The sequence below is a fragment of the Ranitomeya variabilis genome, chromosome 4, assembly GCF_051348905.1.
Source record: "Ranitomeya variabilis isolate aRanVar5 chromosome 4, aRanVar5.hap1, whole genome shotgun sequence".
Classification (NCBI taxonomy): domain Eukaryota; kingdom Metazoa; phylum Chordata; class Amphibia; order Anura; family Dendrobatidae; genus Ranitomeya; species Ranitomeya variabilis.
The window spans coordinates 114,702,124-114,723,797 of NC_135235.1; the positions used below are offsets into that span (position 1 = coordinate 114,702,124).

Sequence of the window (21,674 nt, forward strand, 5' to 3'; positions counted from 1 at the left end):
AGCACGCCCATGCTGGTAATACGTCACGCTCGGAGTCGTAGGACTATGGCGGTGTGAAGGGTAGCGTACGATTGCGACGCGTGACGTTCACATCGCAACTACGTCAGAAAAAGCGTTAACATCGTAGAGTGTGACCGCTGGCTACGAGCTCGTACTGCGATGTCGAATATGACGCAAATGCGTCGTAATCGTAGCAGAATCGACCAGTGTGAAGGGGCCCTAAGGCTGTAATGTCAGTGGCTTTGTCTGATGTTGTATTTGAGGTTCACATAGACCATTGATTACTCTGCATTAACCTTAGCCATCATGTGTGCGGTGCAGCATTTGATGTTCATTGTGTCCAACTCTTGGTGGCCTCTAGTTTGTTTTTGAGGTACCTAGGTGTCATAATTGATATATGTATTTATTTGTGAATAAAATTGGTGAATTTTACACTCCTTGTGCTATAGAGATTTTTTTATGGTTTTGTGAATTGATATAGTTCTACGGAATGTGACCAAGCTGTGCATAGCTTAGGTCAATAGGATTAATATGTATGCACGTGTTCCCAAATAGTAGCTTTCTCCCACATATGGGGTATCCGCGTACTCAGGAATAACAAATTTGGGGGTTCATTTTCAGTTTTGGTGAAAAAAGTAAAATTCATTTTTTCCTTCTATATTCCATTAATTCTTGTGAAGCACCTGAAGGGTAAATACACTTCTTGAATGTGGTTTTGAGGACTTTGAGGGGTGCAGTTTTTAGAATGGTGTCACTCTTGGGTATTTTCTGTCATATAGGCCCCTAAAAGTCACTTCAAATGTGATGTGGTCCCTAAAAAAATTGTAAAATTGTTGTAAAAATTAGAAATTGCTGATCAATTTTGAACCCTTCTAAATTCCTAACAAAACAAAATGTTTCAAAAGTATGAAAATGTAAAGTAGACATATGGGAAATATTATTTACTAATTATTTTATGTGGTATAACTATCTTATTTAAGGGTATACAAATTTAAAGTTTGAAAATTGCAAGATTTTCAAATTATGTCAAATTTATGATATTTTCATAAATATACAAAAATCATATAGACCAAAATTTACCACTAACAAGAACTACAATATGTCATAAAAAAATATTCTCAGAAACACTGGGATATGTTGAAGCATTTCAGAGTTATCACCACATAAAGTGACACTGCTCAGATTTAAAAAAAATTTGCCTGGTCATTAAGGTCAAAAGTAGCTCCGTCGTTAAGGGGTTAAATGTTAACTGTTCTTTTCTATCAACTTTTCAAAATAAGCTGTATACATGAGTAATATCACTATCTCTGGCCATTATCGGTCTTGTGCATGTCATTTTCCCCAGGTAACCCCTTTATCTCTTAATTTGCCATGAGCTGGTGGAAGGGGAGTCGTTTCTGTGATATCTCCCATGTGCATCACAACACCCAGGAATTAATTTCTGCTCTTCACTCCTTAGTTAGCATGCAGACAGAAGCATCAGTGGCATGGAGAAATGTATACTACACTCCTAAGACGTGTATATTTAGAATTTAGAAATGAGGTGAGGTAAAATACTTTTTAGAAAGCTCAGCACAATTTTAGGTGTCTTCCTCTGCATGTTTTCTCATTCTGCTCTTCATCTTCACCCCTTCTACTCTCCAAGGAATACAATAGGTTGTATAATCTGACACCTCACTGTGCTGTCAGTTCATTTTGTATTGAGCAAGACTAAGTTAGGGCATGAGGCATTTTTGCAGTGGTTTGTGTGATGCAGTGACCCCTGTAACAGGTAGGGGGAGCTGTATGGTCTCCCCAGTATGCGCACAGAGGTGTATTGAGGACATGAGAGTGCATGGCAGTTGCATGCATGGCTGTGGTAAGAAGACAAATTCCGGCATTGTGGTGAGTGGCCGATATGTGTGTCGTAGAGGAGAAGACTCTGCGCTGCCAGCCTGAAGCGATGTGGTGTTCTGGGACCTGTAGTCCTACAAGTATAGTGTTGTATAATAGTCATGGGAGGCTGGCAGGGCTAGTTATGTGAGATGGGCGGGACAAACTAGCCACACACCCACACTCCCACCCAGGGGAGTGGTTAAAGGTATATAATGTGATCAGGGTGTGGGTCACATGTTCCTGTGTGGTTCCAGTGTTTGGATCTGAATGGTCCAAGTGCAAGGTCCTGGAAGCCTGTGTTGGAAGTCCTGGGAGTAGGATTCCTGAACAGCACATGGTGGGGCTTTGGACCTGGTGGCCTGGGGTGTTGGACTAATGTCCCGAATAGCACCCGGACAGGTCACATGCCTGGGGTGTGGGATGAAGTCCTGAATAGCACCTGGACAGGCCACATGTTTGTGTGTTGGGAGGTCCTGGGAGTAGGACCGGATCCCTGAGCAGTGCACAGTGAAACTGTGGACCTGGATGGTCTGTGTTGGGGAAGCTACCGTCCTTCGGTGGGTCTGGACTGACTAAGGTGTGCCGCCCAGGCAAGTTGGTGATCCCCGTAAGGCAGCTTTCCCGGAAGAGAAGACTGGCAAGTCAGCAGGGGTGCAGGAGCTCCCGTCAGGTACCTATACAGACTGTTGGTGCTTGCGATGTTCTATGAACTGTGTGGTAACCCACGGCAACTGGTCAGGAGAGGACCAGCGTGATTAGTTGCTGCAAACGGATAATGTGTGGCTAATGAGTAAAAGCCATAACATGTAAAGTTCTATGGCCTATGTGATATCCTGTTGGTGATGTAACCTGGCTTACGATGCAGTTTATGAGGCTTTAATAAACCGTATGGACTGTTTTGTTTGGAGAAACCGTGCCTGACTACGTTAATCCCGTGCCAAGCGAGTGTCCCCCAATACACTTAGTAAGTGCAATCTTACATTTGTTTCTGCAGCAAAACTAGAATGTTGGCAGGAAAAATGTTTTTTAAAGGATGCCCAGTTTTGCTTTGTTTTTTATGCATTTTTCCTTGTTTTTTCTTTGAAAGCATTGATGTGCTGCAGCTCAAAAAATGTAATAAAAAAAATAAAATCTCACTGCACTTTGCTGGATCTGCAAAGTGCAGTGTTTTTGCATCAGAAGAAGAAAACACACAAAAAATGCTGCAAAAGCACCAACTGTGAATATATTCCCAAAACTATCCAGAAAACCACCATATAAAAATTACTGACAAATCAACAATTTGACATGAAGACATAGAAGAAATGTTGAATATTTAGGATGGCTAGTGAATTTTTTGTCAGATTTTTTTTCAACAGATTGAGAAAAAAAAAAGTGGAATAGTGTCATAAAGTTAAAAAAAATCTAACATATACAGTGCTGTGCAAATTAATTGGGACAAAGCATTTTTTAAGTAAAATCGTAAGTTAATTTCCAGTCAGTGATTCAAACCAGTTTTAATACATAATAAATAAATCTTGGTCAACTAGCCAGTGGAAAAAGATAATTTTCAGAATTAGTATGTAACAGTGCATTATTACATTTTATTTTTTTGCTTTGTCCCAATTAATTTGCACAGCACTGTAAGTTATTTAAAAAATTACCATATATAAGAATTACTAGATCAATCAATGATTTACTACCTGTGAAAGAATTAGACTTCAGTGATGATCAAAGCAATATCAGCGCCTGTGAGGAGGCGACAGTGCAGTATAAACTAAGCAATGAATATAGATTATAGGCAGAAATGCTGTAGATTTCATTAATTTTTCTACCTCCTGGCACTGGAAACACTCCAATTATGCTATGAGTCACTCTCTCAGGCTTTAGTTTCTTGAATTGGCAGTTTTAATCTTATTTTTTCAGCACTATGTCATATAGCTGTCCAGGAAACAATCCCCCCTCTTCCACACCACTAATTTCTTAGAAATAATTCTTCGGGGATTGTGTCAACAAATGTTTTAGACAACGCCAGAGACACTTTTATGACTTCTGCATAAGGGTGTACACCGACATCTTGGGGCACCTGTGCAAGAAACATGTTTGGGTCCCCGTCCTTTTACAGTGAACAAGCTACAGATTATATATATATATATATATATATATATATATATATATATATATATATATGGAACAGTGCTGTACATAACAAGAGAGGGCACTATGCTGTGAAATAAGGGGGGGCAATATACATAATGACAGATTACGTAACATATACATATTAGGTGTTGCATCTTCTGTATGCTGTAATTGCATTGAACAGTCTCTCCATCAATAACCTTGTAATGTTAGTAACATATGAGAAAATTAAGTAGTAAGTAATCATTGTAATGCTAATTGTTAAAAGATTTGGAATTTACATTTTTGCCTCCTGGTTTAATTTACCAATTTAAAAAAATGTTTGATTTTGGATAAATGTACATCTAGTGTGATTAATAAAAGCAGTCATGTTCTTAGTGTCAAGCAAATAACATATGGATCTGAAAAGATAAACTACAATATTACAATATGCCGGTTCACTTTTTAATTTTTATGTCACAAATTTACTTGATGTCTCACCAAGATTAGAACATTATTTAGGTCTAACTTTATGGACTTTTATAACTAGTTTGGACTTTTAAGACCTTGAGGACCAGAGAGTTTAGTAGCCTTCATTAAGCTAACTTCGCTTAGTTTATCCAACTGTAATTTGTACAGCAATAAAGGCATGCTCACACCTTGCAATTTTTTTCTGCATGCTTCTTTGTGCTATAAAATCTCATTCACACGCTGTATCACACTTACCGTATATACTCGTGTATAAGCCAAGATTTTCAGCACATTTTTTTTGTGCTGAAAACGCCCCCATCGGCTTAAGCACGAGTCATTGTTCAGAAAGACAGCGGGGAAGGGGGGAGCGGCGGAGCAGCTGCTGGACCCGGCGGCTGTGACATCATACTTACCCTCCTCGCGCCATCACTGAACGCTGTTCAAAACAGCTGACATGTACCGGGAAAGATGTGGGCTCAACGCCGGAGCCCACATCAAAGTGTAATAATTATAGGGGATAATTCAGGAGACTCTTTGCGTGGAACAAGACAACAGGACACAGTTTTATAAGTGGTAAAGTTTATATTATCACTAGGTGATTCAAGCAGGTGCAGAGAGAAACTCAAGTCCACAACACTTGGTGCAAATAATAAACGCAGCTTAGCAGTCAATAGGAAACTTCAGAGGTAGATGCAAACAAACCGAAAGTCTATGAAGCACAGTTATTCTTGAGGAAACTTGACACGAATAGATCCTTGACTTAGTCCAGACACAGATAGATATGCTATTAGGCAGTTCAAAACATATCTTAGCTCAACCAGGGAGGCCTGGGTAATAGTCTCAGGTTTTGCAGAGCAGAAACAGCTTACATGTCCAGCAAATGCAGATGGAGAAAACACGAGCAGCAGATGAAGGAGGATTACTGAACACTGGTGTATGCAGCAGGAACTCAGAGCAGAGTGGCAGGATCTCCAACACAGGTTCACAGGAGCAGATCCAAGGCCAGGGAGTAATCAGGAGCTGGATGCAAAGCAGAATAATCTAGCACAGACTGAAGGCTGGGGTGGAGTTTTATAGCAGGAAGACAAGTGCACATGAGACCAAAGACACCATGTTGGAAAAGGGCAGTAATGCACAAAAGGTAAAAAATGTTCAGAGTCCTGACACAAAGGAAGGGAAGCGACCTGCACAGTAGTAGTATGGCGGAGGTTGCAAAGGGGTTAAATGTTCCTCTGCAGCACCATCCCTTGTTTCCACTTGTGTCACAATTCACACTGGTAACCTAAAAAGCAGAGTTATTAAAATAAGAGGTGATACTGTAATAGATGTGATATACACTCACCTAAAATGATTGCTGAGAACCAGACACCAAGTCGAGGATTCGTATACTCAGAGGAGGAGAAGTACAGGGGCTTCCCATGTTGAAAAGGAATCATCTCAGACACTCTGGAGCCAATGGTCAGTGATGAATATTGGGGTTTGCATTCATCCGATATTTATGGGAGATACCGTATTTTTCCAACCATAAGATGCACTTTTTTTCCTCCAAATTTGGGAGGAAAGTGTGGGTGCGTCTTATGGTCGGAATGTAGCATGTGCTGAGGGGGCAGCGGCGAGTGGGATCGCACTGTGATCCCACTTGCAGGAGGCAGAATAATGTCCCCGCTGCCCGAAATCCAGCGCTGGGGAAACCAAGTGGTCCCGATGATTAAAATGAAGTGAATATTCATTAGCCACTTCCCTGCCCACCTGTCAGCTGAGCAGTGAGCGGGGAGCAGCACATGAATACTCCTTCACTTACACAGGGACACACATGGTTTCCCCAGCTCTGGATTCCTGCAGCAGCTGGGGAGATCTGTGTGTCCGGGGGAGGAGGCAGCAGCAGGGGCCAGAGGAGACAAGATTGCTGCATACCTGCCGGGGCTGTGCTGGATGCTGAGTGCTGGGCATAAAGACCTGTGTGATGTCATGAAGTGGGTGGGCTGGAGCATCACATGATGGCACAGAGCCCTCCCTCTTCTGATGTCATCACAGGTCCTTCAGACTCCCCACTAGAATCTGCTGGTTTCCTCTTATGACCTGTGCTGTGGAAAGGCAACAAGAGGGAGGACTCTGTGTGTGCAGTCAAGGGATGCTCCAGCTTTTCACCTCACCAGTGTGGCTGGCTGCCACAATTAAAAGGTTGGTCTTTATAACACACAATAAAGCACTCTGCCACTCCTGTGGTGAACTATAACTCCCAGCATGCCATAGGATCAGCAGAACATGCTGGGAGCTATAGTTCTCCCAATGGGATCTTAAAGCAGCACTCCAGTGTTATTTTTCAGTTCTGGAGTGGTGCTTTAAATATAAGCCCTGTGCCCCCATTCTTATACTCACCCTCCAGCGTCTTAATACAGTACTTTACAGACACTGGTCCCGCAGCATCATCTTCTACCCGCAGCTTGCAATATAATAACATACTTTTATATATAATAACACCACATATAATAGTATGTTATTCAATTTTACCACACTTTTTTTTTTTTTGCGCAAAATATTTTTTTCCCTATTTTCCACCTCTAAAACCTGGGTACGTCTTATAGTCCGATAAATACGATATATGTTGGCATCATAGCGAAAGGACAAAAATAACGTATTCACTCACATCCCCGTCAGGCTTGTTGAACACCACAAACTTAATATTGGTTGGATGCATGATGCCATCCAGGCCATCTTTCATCTCTAAAGAAAGGTAAAATCATGATATGAAACACGACAACAATATCTCCCATGTGGGACCTACAGGGGCAAAGAGAAAGTTCGGGATCTCAAAATCTTCTAAAAATCTAGCACATCCCACGATCGGCCCCACATATGAGCTCACCAAGGGGAGATTCCCGGTGACTACCTCTTGAAGCTCATCAAGAGAATGTCAAGAGTGTGCAAAGCAGTCATCAAAGCAAAACGTGGCTACTTTGAAGAACCAAGAATATAAGACACTAGATGGTGGCCCGATTCTAACGCATCGGGTATTCTAGAATATGTATGTCCACATAGTATATTGCCCAGCCACGTAGTATATTGCCCAGTTACATTGTATATTGCCCAGTGACGTAGTATACAGCACAGAGCCACATAGTATATTGCCCAGTTATGTAGTATATTGTCCAGTTACGTAGTATATTGCCCAGTGACGTAGTATATTGCCCAGTGATGTAGTATACAGCACAGAGCCACGTAGTATATTGCTCACCTACGTAGTATATTGCCCAGCCACGTATGACACAGGTTAAAAAAATAAAAAATAAACATATACTCAACTTCCGCAGGCGCATTGTAGCTCTGTTGCCTGTGTGGGGTGCAGGCGGCAGCTTCCGGTCCCAGGGTGTGATGACGTCGCGGTCACGGCAGGTCCTTGTCGTGCAGGACCTGTGATGTCGCGGTCACATGACCGTGTAGCGGTCACATGACTGTGACATCACGGCAGGTCCTTTCCGCACAGGCACGCATGACTTGTGATGACGTCGCGGTCACATGACCGTGACGTCATGGCAGGTCCTTCTGCCAGACCATCCTTGCCACCGGAACGTTCCGCTTGCATCGCGAGGAGCGGGAAAGGCGGTGTAGGTGAGTATATAATCATTTTTTATTTTTTTTATTTTTTTTTACATTAGATGTTTTTACTATTGACGCTGCATAGGCTGCGTCAATAGTAAAAAACTTGGTCACACAGGGTTAATAGCAGCGGTAACGGAGTGCGTTACCCGCGGCATAACGCGGTCCGTTACCGCCGGCATTAACCCTGTGTGAACGGTGACCAGAGGGGTGTATGCGGGCGCCGGGCAGTGAGTGTGGGGAGTAAGGAGCTGCCATTTTCTTCCGGACTGTGCGCGTCGCTGATTGGTCGTGGGCGTTTTGTTACGACCAATCAGTGACTTGGATTACATGACAGACAGAGGCCGCAACCAATAAAAATCCGTGACAGACAGACAGAAAGACAGACAGAGAGACGGAAGTGACCCTTAGACAATTATATAGTAGATCATTTCAGTTGTTTCACACTTTTTTGTTAAGTATATAATTCCACATGTGTTAATTCATAGTTTTGATGCCTTCAGTGTGAATGTACAATTTTCATAGTCATGAAAATACAGAAAAATCTTTAAATGAGAAGGTGGGTCCAAACTTTTGGTCTGTACTGTATATACAGTGGAGAAAATAAGTCTTTCATACACTGATGATTTTGCAACTTTTCCCACCTACAAAGAATGAAGAGGTCTGCAATTTCTATCGTAGGTACACTTCAACTGTGAGAGGCAGAATCTAAATATCACATTGTATGATTTTTGAATAATTAAATTGAATTTTATTGCATGAAATAATAATTTGATCACCTACCATCTAGAAAGAATTCTGACTCTCAGAGACCTGTTAGTTTTTCTTAAAGAAGCCATCCTACTCTGCACTCATTACCTGGATTGATTGCGCCTGTATGCACTCGTTACCTGTATAAAAAAAACACCATTCCACACACTCAATCAATCACACTTCAATCTCTCCACCATTGCCAAGACCAAAGAGCTGTCTAAGGACAAAATTGTAGATCTGTACAAGATTGGGATGGGCTACAGGACAATAGGCAAGCAGCATGGTGAGAAGGCAACAACTGTTGGCACCATTGTTAGAAAATGGAAGAAAAACAAGATGACTGTCAATCTTTGGTTTGGAGCTCCATGCAAGATCTTGCCTCGTGGGGTAGGGATGATTCTGACAAAGGTCAGGAACTACACGGGATGACCTGGTCAATGGCCTGAAGAGAGCTGGGACCACAGTCTCAAACAGTACTGTTAGTAGCACACTACATAGTCATGGATTAAAATCATGATGGCACGCAAGGTTCTGCTGCTCACACCAGCACATGTTCAGGCCTGTTTGAAGTTCACCATCCACTTCACTGACCGAGTTTGGAGGAGGAAAAATGATGAGTACAACTCCAAGAACAGTTACCCAAACGTGAAGCATGGAGGGGGGAACATCATACTTTGGAGGTGATTTTCTGCAAAGGAGACAGGACAACTGCATTGTATTGAAGAGAGCATTTATCGTGAGATTTTGCCCAAGAACGTCTTTCCCTCAGTAACTGCATTGAAGATGGGTCATGGCTGGGTCTTTCAGTAACGACCGGAAACACACAGCCAGTGAGTGGCTCTGTAAGAAGCTATTCAAGGTTCTAGAGTGGCCTAGCCAGTCTCAGATCCTAACCCAATAGAAAATCTTTGGAGGCAGCTGAAACTCAATGTTGCCCAACGACAGCCCCGAAATCTGAAAGATCTGGAGAAGATCTGTATGGAGGAGTGGGCCATAATCCCTGTTGCTGTGAGAGCAAATTTGGTCAAGAACTGCAGGAAAAGTCTATCCTCCAAATGCAAACAAAGGTTTCTGTACCAAATATTAAGTTCTGTTTTTCTATTGCATCAAATGCTTATTTCATGCAATAAAATGGAAATTAATTATGTAACAATGACACAATGTGATTTTCTGGATTTTTTAAAGATTCAGTCTCTCACAATTGAAGTGTAACTATGATAAAAATTACAGACCTCTACATTCTTTATAAGTGGGAAAACTTACAAAATAGTGTAACAAATACTTATTTTCCCCACTGTACCATCCGCACAGTGTGAGATCCCTAATAACAGCTGCCTCCCCATCATTCACTTGTCAGTCAATTGTATAGCCGGCCTGATAATTGGAGGTAATGGAGTTGCGTCGTCTATTGACAGAAGGTGCAGAAAACATTCTGTAAATTTATGACTTGTGATTGGTTTATTTCATCCCTAAGTGCTGCAGAATATGTTCGCGCTATATGAATAACATGATTATTATTACACTACGCAATTTCCAATTCAATCTTCCATTTATACAATTTATGGTCGAAAGTCTGTATTATGCAAACGTTAAACATAAGAGTAACTTTTATACCTTGGAAACATTTCTGTTTCTATGGGTTTGCACAACCCTGCCCTGCATAGACTGCTAACCCTTAACAGAGAGGTCAGCATGTCTATTTATGTGTAGTAGGTAAAAGCGAATTTTATGCTACTGACATTGTGTCATTGCTGTAACTCATACAATTAAATGAAACAATTAGGCACACTAACTGGCTGATTGTAACCTGGGTACAATAGCTGCAAGGCACAATGAAGCAAGGTAGAACATTATGGGAACAATTATCAATTATCACATAATTGTTATAATTATGAGTGTATATTGTACTCCCATGTCTACCTTTTGTTTTTCCTGCTTCAGAGTACAAAAAAAAAAATATATATATATATATATATAAACATAGCAGTTAGCTTTTATATTATATTAAAATAGCCAACCATTTGCTATATTTTTTATTGAGCCGTCGGCTTTCCTGTGCATGACAGCATGCATTTCTATGCAGTTGTCACGCTCAGGTCAGGAAAGCCAATGGCCTATATGAGCATTGCAATGCGATCCTCTTGGGAGTAATACGGCAGTCTGACTGCACCCTCAAATTCACCTCAATAAATCACACCAGAGCAATGTGAGAGCTCAGCAGCCAAACATACAAACTGAAAAAAATAAAAATAAAATAAAAGTCCAGCTACTGTGCTAATGGTACAACACTGTTGTCATTTATTGAGATGAGTCCAAAGGTCCTCAGCCATAGCAGATACAATCACTACATACAGAGGGGATACAAAAGAGGAATCCCCTCCCACTCTCACACTGGGAAAGGGACACATAAATTAGGTCAAATTAATTTTTTCCATACACCTGAAGAAGGCTGCAAACAGCCAAAATGCGTCGTGTATATAGTTTTTATTTGTTTAATATCAGATTGAATAAAATTTTACCTACAAGCAACCTGAAGTTCCTCCACCTTGATTTCTCTCGGTGGGAAAGACAGCACGATTTCCTGGTCCTCCTTTCTGGCATCCATGTTGAACTTCATGTTAGTGGTAAATTTTGGTTGATATGATTGGCATTTATTTATGAAAATATAGAAAATTTGACAAAATTCGAAAATATTGCAATTTTCCGACTTTGCATTTGTATTACCTTAAACCAGATCGGTATAACACACAAACTAGTTAATAAATAACACTTACAACATGTCTCCTACATCAGCATAATTTTAAAACATATATTTTTGTTAGGAAGTTAGAAGGGCTAAAAGTTTGTAAGCAATTTCACATTTTTCCAAGAAACCTTACAAAACCAATTTTTTTAGCCACCACATCTCATTTGAACTGACTTTGAGGGGCCTATGTGACAAAAAATGCCCAACAGTGACACCATTTTAAAAACTACAACCCAGATTCTAAAAGTTTATTAACCCTTTAGAGGCTTCAACAGAATGAATAAAAAGCATCTTTGTGGCCTCTTGTTAGAAATATTCTTACCCCCATTGGTCTTCTGATGAACTCTGAGACTAAGGGGAAAACGCATCAGGATGAGGGAATAACACATGTGAACCATCATGACTGATAAGTATCATACTTTTGAATCTATTATGGCTTTGTCTCATATGTGCTCCCGATTGTGGGACATGACTGGTCTTGATATCTCCTGACTGTGGTACATGACTAGCTCTTTACAAGTTGGTATTTGCAAAGGGTGTGTATAATTATATGCTGTTGCAAGCAAAACATTATAACACTATAACCTATATTCTATTTTAATCAATGAGGTAAAGAGTATTTTCAAAATATCAATATTTTATTGTATATACACAAACAAGATTAATTTACATAGGAATAGAGTACCACAAACCAAGCAGGTTCAAAGGGGGAATACAACCAGGTCTATTTACAAGTTACAATTTATACCATTAAAGTTTGATAATGCATTATTTTGTACATATGAATGTCTTAACCATAAAGGGGTTCCATATACACTCACCGGCCACTTTATTAGGTACACCATGCTAGTAACGGGTTGGACCCCTTTTGCCTTCAGAACTGCCTCAATTCTTCGTGGCATAGATTCAACAAGGTGCTGGAAGCATTCCTCAGAGATTTTGGTCCATATTGACATGATGGCATCACACAGTTGCCGCAGATTTGTCGGCTGCACATCCCAAAGATGCTCCATACAAGGCAGGATGGATCCATGCTTTCATGTTGTTTACGCCAAATTCTGACCCTACCATCCGAATGTCGCAGCAGAAATCGAGACTCATCAGACCAAGCAACGTTTTTCCAATCTTCTACTGTCCAATTTCGATGAGCTTGTGCAAATTGTAGCCTCAGTTTCCTGTTCTTAGCTGAAAGGAGTGGTACCCGGTGTGGTCTTCTGCTGCTGTAGCCCATCTGCCTCAAAGTTCGACGCACTGTGCGTTCAGAGATGCTCTTAGGCCTACCTTGGTTGTAACGGGTGGCGATTTGAGTCACTGTTGCCTTTCTATCAGCTCGAACCAGTCTGCCCATTCTCCTCTGACCTCTGGCATCAACAAGGCATTTCCGCCCACAGAACTGCCGCTCACTGGATTTTTTTTCTTTTTCGGGCCATTCTCTGTAAACCCTAGAGATGGTTGTGCGTGAAAATCCCAGTAGATCAGCAGTTTCTGAAATACTCAGACCAGCCCTTCTGGCACCAACAACCATGCCACGTTCAAAGGCACTCAAATCACCTTTCTTCCCCATACTGATGCTCGGTTTGAACTGCAGGAGATTGTCTTGACCATGTCTACATGCCTAAATGCACTGAGTTGCCGCCATGTGATTGGCTGATTAGAAATTAAGTGTTAACAAGAAGTTGGACAGGTGTACCTAATAAAGTGGCCAGTGAGTGTATATCCATAAGAAAAATTATTTTTGAGCAAAGTTGCTGTATATGGTAAGAAACCAAAAAGATGTCTGGCCCGTTAAGAAAAGATAAATACAAAATAGCGAAGGCACTTAATTTTATCCTAAATGCTAGTTATAGCTAATAGGAAATTTAAATGTGATCTGCACGCCTCCTGAAGAAGAGCAGCGAAACGTGCGTCGGGGAGGCAGGCTGGGGTCCAGGTCTCCATTATTGCAGTAAGTCATATTCTGACATATACTTTATATAGTATAGGCTCTTAATCTTTATATGGCACTTGGAGCTTATTCCACAGTGTGATTGTATTACACTGCACTTGCAGATCACATTTAAATTTCCTATTAGCTATAACTAGCATTTAGGATAAAATTAAGTGCCTTGGCTATTTTGTATTTATCTTTTCTTAAAGGGCCAGACATCTTTTTGGTTTCTTACCATATACAGCAACTTTGCTCAAAAATAATTTTTCTTATGGATATATATGGAACCCCTTTATGGTTAAGACATTCATACGTACAAAATAATGCATTATCAAACTTTAATGGTATAAATTGTAACTTGTAAATAGACCTGGTTGTATTCCCCCTTTGAATCTGCTTGGTTTGTGGTACTCTATTCCTATGTAAATTAATCTTGTTTGTGTATATACAATAAAATATTGATATTTTGAAAATACTCTTTACCTCATTGATTAAAATAGAATAAATTTTATAGTGTTATAGTGTATTTCAGAGTTAAAGTGATATTTGATTGTGAGATCTTGTGGTGTTTAATTGCGAGCAAAACATGCCTTTGCCATTTAAATTTGTGTTTATAGTGGCATACCAGCTAAGCCAGTGGCTGGAGAAGGATTCTATTTTGTGACACTGTTATGTACCGTATAATATGGGTAGTATACAGCACCAACTAGAACTAGGTTTATTGGAGTATCATTATAAGCCCATATATTGAATAGATGTTACTTCTAGGGTTGAGTTGTTTTATGACATATGCCTGTTACTATAATTATACTGATACACTGTCCCCCAAAAAAATGTTGTGGCCATACATCTATCTCTAATAATAATAATAATAATAATCTTTATTTATATAGCGCCAACATATTCCGCAGCGCTTTACAGTTTAACAGTTTCAATAATAGTTTCTAATAGATGAGAATATTAATTGAGCGTATTTTATATATGTATATGCACACTTTTTCCAGTAATTTGTATATATACACCTTTTTTGTGCTTTATAGCCTTTTTGTAGTATAGGGTGTGGTAGGGTGTCCAGGAAAATCGACATGGAGCCGAGGAGCCATATTGCACATACTGGATTAAGGAAGGAAAACAACTTCTCCGGCATTGATTCTTTTAAATATAAAATTTCAAATATATTGTTTCTTCATAAAAAAACCTCACATGCTGACACAAAACCTAGTAACCTCCAAGACAAACAGACCATGAAAAAGACTGAACAGTCGAAATGCGTCTAACACGGAACCAAACTCCTTTTTTTCTTTTCTTTAAAAGAATCAACATTGGGGAAATTGTTTTCCTTCCTTAATCCTCTGTTGTGCATCCCGGACAAGGGCAGCTCCATGCGGTGATCAGATTCCAACAAGGTTCTGTGGACAATGGTGAGCTGACTCTCCTTCTCCCCTTTCCCATTACTAATATTACACATACTAGGGTGTCAACCTTTGCTGTCAGGTACGGTGATGAACAGGGACATTTTAGGGTATTTACAGTCCCCGCAACCTTCTATATGTAGATGGTGCATATATTGGTGCATTTGATTGAACCCTGGACAGCTCTTTTTGCCTATACCTTTACACAATTTTTAGAAGATTGTTTGGAGTGTTGTACTTTTAATATATTAATAAAAGTTACATTTTACTGGTTTATTTGCTTTTTTTTTCAAATTCCGGTGAAGCCCCTAAAGGGTTAATTAACTTTTTGGTTTTCTTCACTGGAATTAAAGCAATATGGAAGGAAAAAATGAAAATGTTACTTTTTTTCTATAAAAATATTGCTTACGCCCCAAATTTAGCATTTTCAAAAGGATAACAGGAGAAAATGGATTCTACAATATGTTGTGCAGTTTCTTCTGAGTACACAGATACCCCAAAAGTGGTGGAAAACTACTGTTTGGGGGCACGGCAGGGCTCAGAAGGGAAAGAGAATCATTCAACTTTTGGATCGCAAAATTAGCTGGAATAAATAGTGGATGCCATATCATGTCTGCAGAGTCCCTATTGTGCCTAAACAGTGGAAACCTCAAAGAATTCATCTAGAGGTGTGGTGAGCACCTTGAACCTGCAGATACTTCATAGAATTTTATAACATTGAACCATGAAAATAAAAAATCTCATTTTTGAAAATTGCAGAACCTGCACAGGCAACAAGTCCATCACCTAGGCAATAATAAGGAAATCCTGAAAGCATGACCTGCTGGTGGCTCTGGAGGACTAGAGTTGGGGAACACTGATATAGACAATGTGTGGAAATATCTATAACAATAAACCGCATTCATGTTTCATCTTCGTGTGTGATCATATCTTGGGCAGCGCGCACTCTGAACCACCATAGTCCTCATTTATTGCAACGTATCTCCTCGGTTGTCCTGCTGCAGCATTAAGGGTGTGTGTCCACAGGCCGGATTACATCCGGAATAGCTGCGGATTGAATGCTGCGTAGAGCCGCAGCGTTCAATCCGCAACGTCCAGATGTTACAGCATAGTGGAGGGGATTTTATGAAATCCCGTCTCCACTATCTGTGCGAACACGCACCCAGCGGCCCTGCGTTTCTGGACATGTGGCGCCTCTTTTTACATTGCAGCATGTCTGTTTACCTTGCGGCGACGGTAAAACACAGGGCCCTATGAATGGGGCGTATAGAAGGGGGTGGCTCTTTGGGCGGAGTGCGTTTTCCACTCCGTCCAAAGCGCCGGCAATCCGGATAGTGGAAACATACCATTACAGTACCTTTCGAAAGTATTCGGCCCCCTGGAACTTTTCAACCTTTTCCCACATATCATGCTTCAAACATAAAGATACCAAATGCAATTTTTTGGTGAAGAATCAACAACAAGTGGAACACAATTGTGAAGCTGAACGAAATTTATTGATTATTTTTCATTTTTGTGGAAATTCAAGAAATGAAAAGTGGGGCGTGCAATATTATTCGGCCCCTTTACTTTCAGTGCAGCAAACTCACTCCAGAAGTTCAATGTGGATCTCTGAATGATCCAATGTTGTCCTAAATGCCTAATTATGATAAATATAATCCATCTGTGTATAATCAAGTCTCCATATAAATGCACCTGCTCTGTGATAGTCTCTGAGGTCTGTTTGAAGCACAGAGAGCATCATGAAGAGCAAGGAGCACACCAAGCAGGTCCGTGATACTGTTGTGGAGAAGTTTAAAGCTGGATTTGGATACAAAATGATTTCCAAAACTTTAAACATCCCAAGGAGCACTGTGCAAGCGATCATATTGAAATGGAAGGAGTATCATACCACTGCAAATCTACCAAAACCCGGACGTCCCTCTAAACTTTCATCTCAGAAAAGGAGGTTGATCAGAGATGCAGCCAAGAGGCCCATGATGATCACAAACAATCTACATCAAACCTCACTGAGCTCGAGCTGTTTGCCTAGGAAGAATGGGCAAGAATTTCAGTCTCTCGATGTACAAAACTGATAGAGACATACCCCAAGCGACTTGCAGCTGTAATCACAGCAAAAGGTGGTGCAACAAAGTATTAAGTTAAAGGGGCAGAATAATATTGCACGCCCCACTTTTCAGTTTTTGAATTTCCACAAAAATTTAAAATAACCAATAAATTTAATTCAACTTCACAACTGTGTTCCACTTGTTTTTGATTCTTCACGAAAAATTTACATTTGGTATCTTTATGTTTAAAGCATGATATGTGGGAAAAGGTTGAAAAGTTCCAGGGGGTGGAATACTTTCACAAGGCACTGTACGTGCTTCTATAGGAGTTGTAACTGTCATAACCCTATCAGGTAAGTTTACCTATATTTTATACCACTTGGTTATCAGATCAGACCCTATTTGCGCTTATTGTCTCTCCACTTTTACCATTTGATTTAATTTTTATAAATTGCAAACCTCTGGGAATTTATCTACAGTTGTAGTGACGACTTTAACACTATGGGTGTTTTCCAGAAACAATCAGCAGTGGAAGTTCCCAAGTTAAAATTCCAAATCTGCTACTGTAATGCCCGTACATTGTAGTGCCCAGTACATCCTATCGCCCACACATTGTCATGTCAATATATTATGCCCAGCTCGTGCTTCTGGAGACATGGTCCCTGTAAATTAAGTGCCTATCATCTCTACAGAAATAACAAACATGTGGGACTCTAAATTCTGATTAGGCACACTTTGGGGCTCAGAAGAGAAGTGTGGCATTTGGATCTGGGAGAGCAGAATTTGCTAGATTTCTTTTGTTGGGCGAAGAGCCATAGTGCTTTTCCAGAGCCTTTGTGCTACCCGTATATTTCCCTCCCCCTATATTTCCATTGACATATGACGGACCTGAGTGGGGTCTTGTTTTTTTATCAATTGAGTTGAAGCTTTTATTGGGAACAATTTATATAACACTTTGGATCACATTCATCCTGTGGCTACGCTGAGCACTTACATGGGGGTTCCCATCTAAATCTCCAAATGATATGATTGAGATGAGATCCCCTAAGGGATCCATTCATTAATTAAGCAGCAGACATACTCTGGACTCTGTCTGGCCTCTGTTCTGTGGTGTCTTTCTTTTCAGAGGTGCACAAAACTGTGGCCAGCCACATTGCAATGCATTATACCTGTCAGTGATATACTGACAGAAGCCTCTTAGACAATGTTCCTGGCATGATCTAACCAGGATCTGGAAGACCTGGGGTTGTCATGAAGACTTTGGGTCATCATGACAACGATCCGACCCTCACGATGACATTGCAGGGTCGCTATTTGGAAGGGAGAGGGAGCACCTCCCTCTCCGAACCGCTCAAATGCTGCGATCAATATCGATGGTGGCATTTAGGGGTTAAACTGCTGGAGCTGGTGCGGAAGCGCCCTTGGCTGTGACAGCCGGAACTCGGCTATCACGTAAGCCGAGCTCTCTGCATTGTTTGCTCAGGCACAGGTCATTTGCCCCACACAATCGCCATAATGTACCCATACCCGTCCATGACATATAGGTATCTCAAAAGTCGTGAAGGGGCTAAAAGTGTAGTCAACTGATTTTCAATACTGGTGATACCACGGTATCCCAAAACTCTTGCATGTTAGGGCTCATTTAGAGTTTAATTTTTTTGTTGTATGCAACTGGAGCAATTTTCATCATTGTTTTAGATCACATTTAGATCAGATTTTGGTCAGTGTGTCAGTTTCATCAGCTTTTTTTTGCAACAAGATATTTTCAAGCTTCTTCTATCAAACAAACAAAAATTGAACAGCACATGAACGGCATCCAAGTAGATGTCAGATTTTTTCACATGCCAATAGACTTGCATTGCCGATTTTGATCTGAAACTCAGATCAAAATCCAACATGTCTCTGTGATTTTGTGCTGACCACATGGCCCATGAAAACTCATTGACATGTGAATGACCCCATTTACTATTATAGTTATGAGTGCCATCCATAAAAAACACAGATACCATTCATACGAAACAAAAATGGATGTCTAAATGAGCCATTACACAGTAAACAGCAGGGGAAACATTATCCATTTATCTTTGCACACATTTACTTAAAAAGGTCTATGAAAGGATTACCGTATATACTAGAGTATAAGCCGACCCGAGTATAAGCCGACCCCCCTAATTTTGCCACAAAAAACTGGGAAAACTTAATGACTCGAGTATAAGCCTAGCGTGGGAAATGCAGCAGCTACCGGTAAATGTCAAAAGTAAAAATAGATACTAATAAAAGTAAAATTAATTGAGACATCAGTTGGTTAAGTGTTTTTGAATATCCATATTGAATCAGGAGCCCCATATAATGCTCCATAAAGTTTATGATGGCCCCATAAGATGCTCCATATTAAAATATGTCCCATATAATCCTGAATAAAGGTTAATAATGGCCCGATAAGATGCTCCATAGACACATTTGCCCAATATAATGCTGCACAAATGTTGATTATGGCCCCATAAGATGCTCCATATAGACACTTGCCCCATATAATGCTCAACAAACGTTAATTATGGCCCCATAAGATGCTCCATAAAGATATTTGTCCCATATAGTGCTGCACAAACGTTATGGCCCATAAGATACTCCATACAGACATTTGCCCCATATAATGCTGCACAAACTTTAATTATGGCCCCATAAGATGCTCCATAAAGATATTTGCCCCATACAGTGCTGCAAAAACGTTATGGCCCCATAAGATGCTCCATGCAGACACTTGCCCCATTTGCTGTTGCTGCGATAAAAAAAAAAATCACATACTCACCTCTCCGTCGCTCAGGCCCCTGGCACTTTCAATATTCACCTGACTTCGTTCTGGCACCGCTCCGTCTTCAGCATCTTCTGCACTGACGTTCAGGCAGCGGGCGCGCATTAACCACGTCATCGCGCCCTCTGACCTGAGCGTCACTGCAGAAGACGCCGAAGATGGAGCGACACCGGAAAGAGAAGGTGAATATCGCGCAGTGCTGCGCTCCCCTCCCCGTTATACTCACCTGCTCCTGGCGCGGTAGGGTCCCTGCTTCCCCGGCACCGCAGCTTCTTCCTATACTGAGTGGTCACCGTTACCGCTCATTACAGTAATGAATATGCGGCTCCACCCCTATGGGAGGTGGAGCCGCATATTCATTTCTGTAATGAGCGGTACCATGTGACCGCTCAGTACAGGAAGAAGCCGGTGAGCCAGGGACCTGCTGGAACCGCGCCAGGAGTAGGTGAGTATAATTAGACAGCCCCCGCTCCCCTGCCAACTCCTGGGTATGACTCGAGTATAAGCCGAAAGGGGGACTTTCAACCCTAAAAAATGGGCTGAAAATCTCGGCTTATACTCGAGTATATATGGTAGCTAGCGACTGGGTTCAGTGGTTACAGTATTTTCTTCCTCACTTGACATTCCTCTCTACCTAATTTTACATCTTTCTCTGCTCTGAACTTTCGTAAAACTCCTTGGTCTTCGTTTTTTCTTCTACTTACATAAATTGATTATATGTGAACAAACGATCCCTTTTAGGATGCGAGCTGGTTGCTTTCTGAATAAGGTTTATAATGGTAATGTGTGGGGTAAAAGTAGCAATGAAAAAAAAAGGGACTGCAAGAAGCAGAATGTAGTCGTAGATGCTGAAAAGCGTGACACAAGCACTGGAGAGAAATATTCCAATATACAATAGCCTACAACACAAATACTAAAGTATAGAAAATGAACCTAGTAATTTTGTTGGTTGGTAAAGGTCTGGACTGAAAAATTGTTCTGCAAATTCTTATTGACCTCTGAATCATTCCCCATCTTACTGTAAGTATAAGTGCAGAAACTGCTGTCAATATGAACATTATTATCACATGCTGCTAGAAAAATGTCTAGAATAGTAAAACCAATGCTGGAAATCACAATGCAAAATAAATAACAGCAGGGATATTGCCCTGTACAGCTGGATACACAGCGCCATTGTTATAACGGCATTTCCACACAATAAACATATGTGACGACTTCCTAATCCAATAACCGATCCCCACGAGGCTTCATAATGAAGAGAATGTGTCACTTGCTTTTGAAATAAGATGCTCTTTTGATATTAAAGAATCACATTACCAGCTTAATGATCAAAAAGCTTTTTCCATTTCTGGATTTCATAAATCAAATATCAACTAGACTGCAAACACAATTAGGCCCCTTTCACACATCAGTTTTTTGCCATCAGTCGCAATCCGTTGAATTTTGAAAAAAACATCCTGCAACTGATGCCTCCAGATCCGTTTTATTCTTATAGACTTGTATTAGCGACGGATTGTGACGGATGGCCTCACATTTCATCCGTCGTTCTCCGGATCCATCGAAAATTGTTTGTCCAGCAGCCGGAGACAACGGACAAAGTAAAGTTTTTGTGTACGTCGAAATAACGGACAGCGACGGATCAGTCGCCATCTGTCGTTTGCTAGAATGGGAGCCTATGGCGCCGGATGCATCAAATGATGGAATCCAGCGAGGATTTTTTTTTTAACTGAGCATGCTCTGATTCAATTAGCCAGATCCGCTAGTCTAATCCATCCAAAAAACGGATCAGTCACATCAGTTTTTCAGAATCTGCTACGGATTCGTCGATCCGTAGAGCCAACGGATTGTGACTGATGGCAAAAACTGATGTGTGAAAGGGGCCTTAAAGCAGCAGTGCAGGGTCTGAGTACATAGCGCACCACTCAGTGATTCGATT

General features: G+C 40.9%; 1 protein-coding gene and 1 pseudogene across 2 annotated transcripts in view; one reads left to right on the forward strand and one right to left on the reverse strand.

Moving 5' to 3' along the window:
* The window catches only part of LRRC20 (leucine rich repeat containing 20), an 831,027-nt gene that overhangs the window by 237,352 nt on the left and 572,001 nt on the right, over positions 1 to 21,674 (reverse strand). The gene's annotated exons all lie outside the window — the stretch shown is intronic.
* LOC143766705 (ropporin-1-like) overlaps positions 9,310 to 21,674 on the forward strand; it is a 68,453-nt pseudogene continuing 56,088 nt past the window's right edge.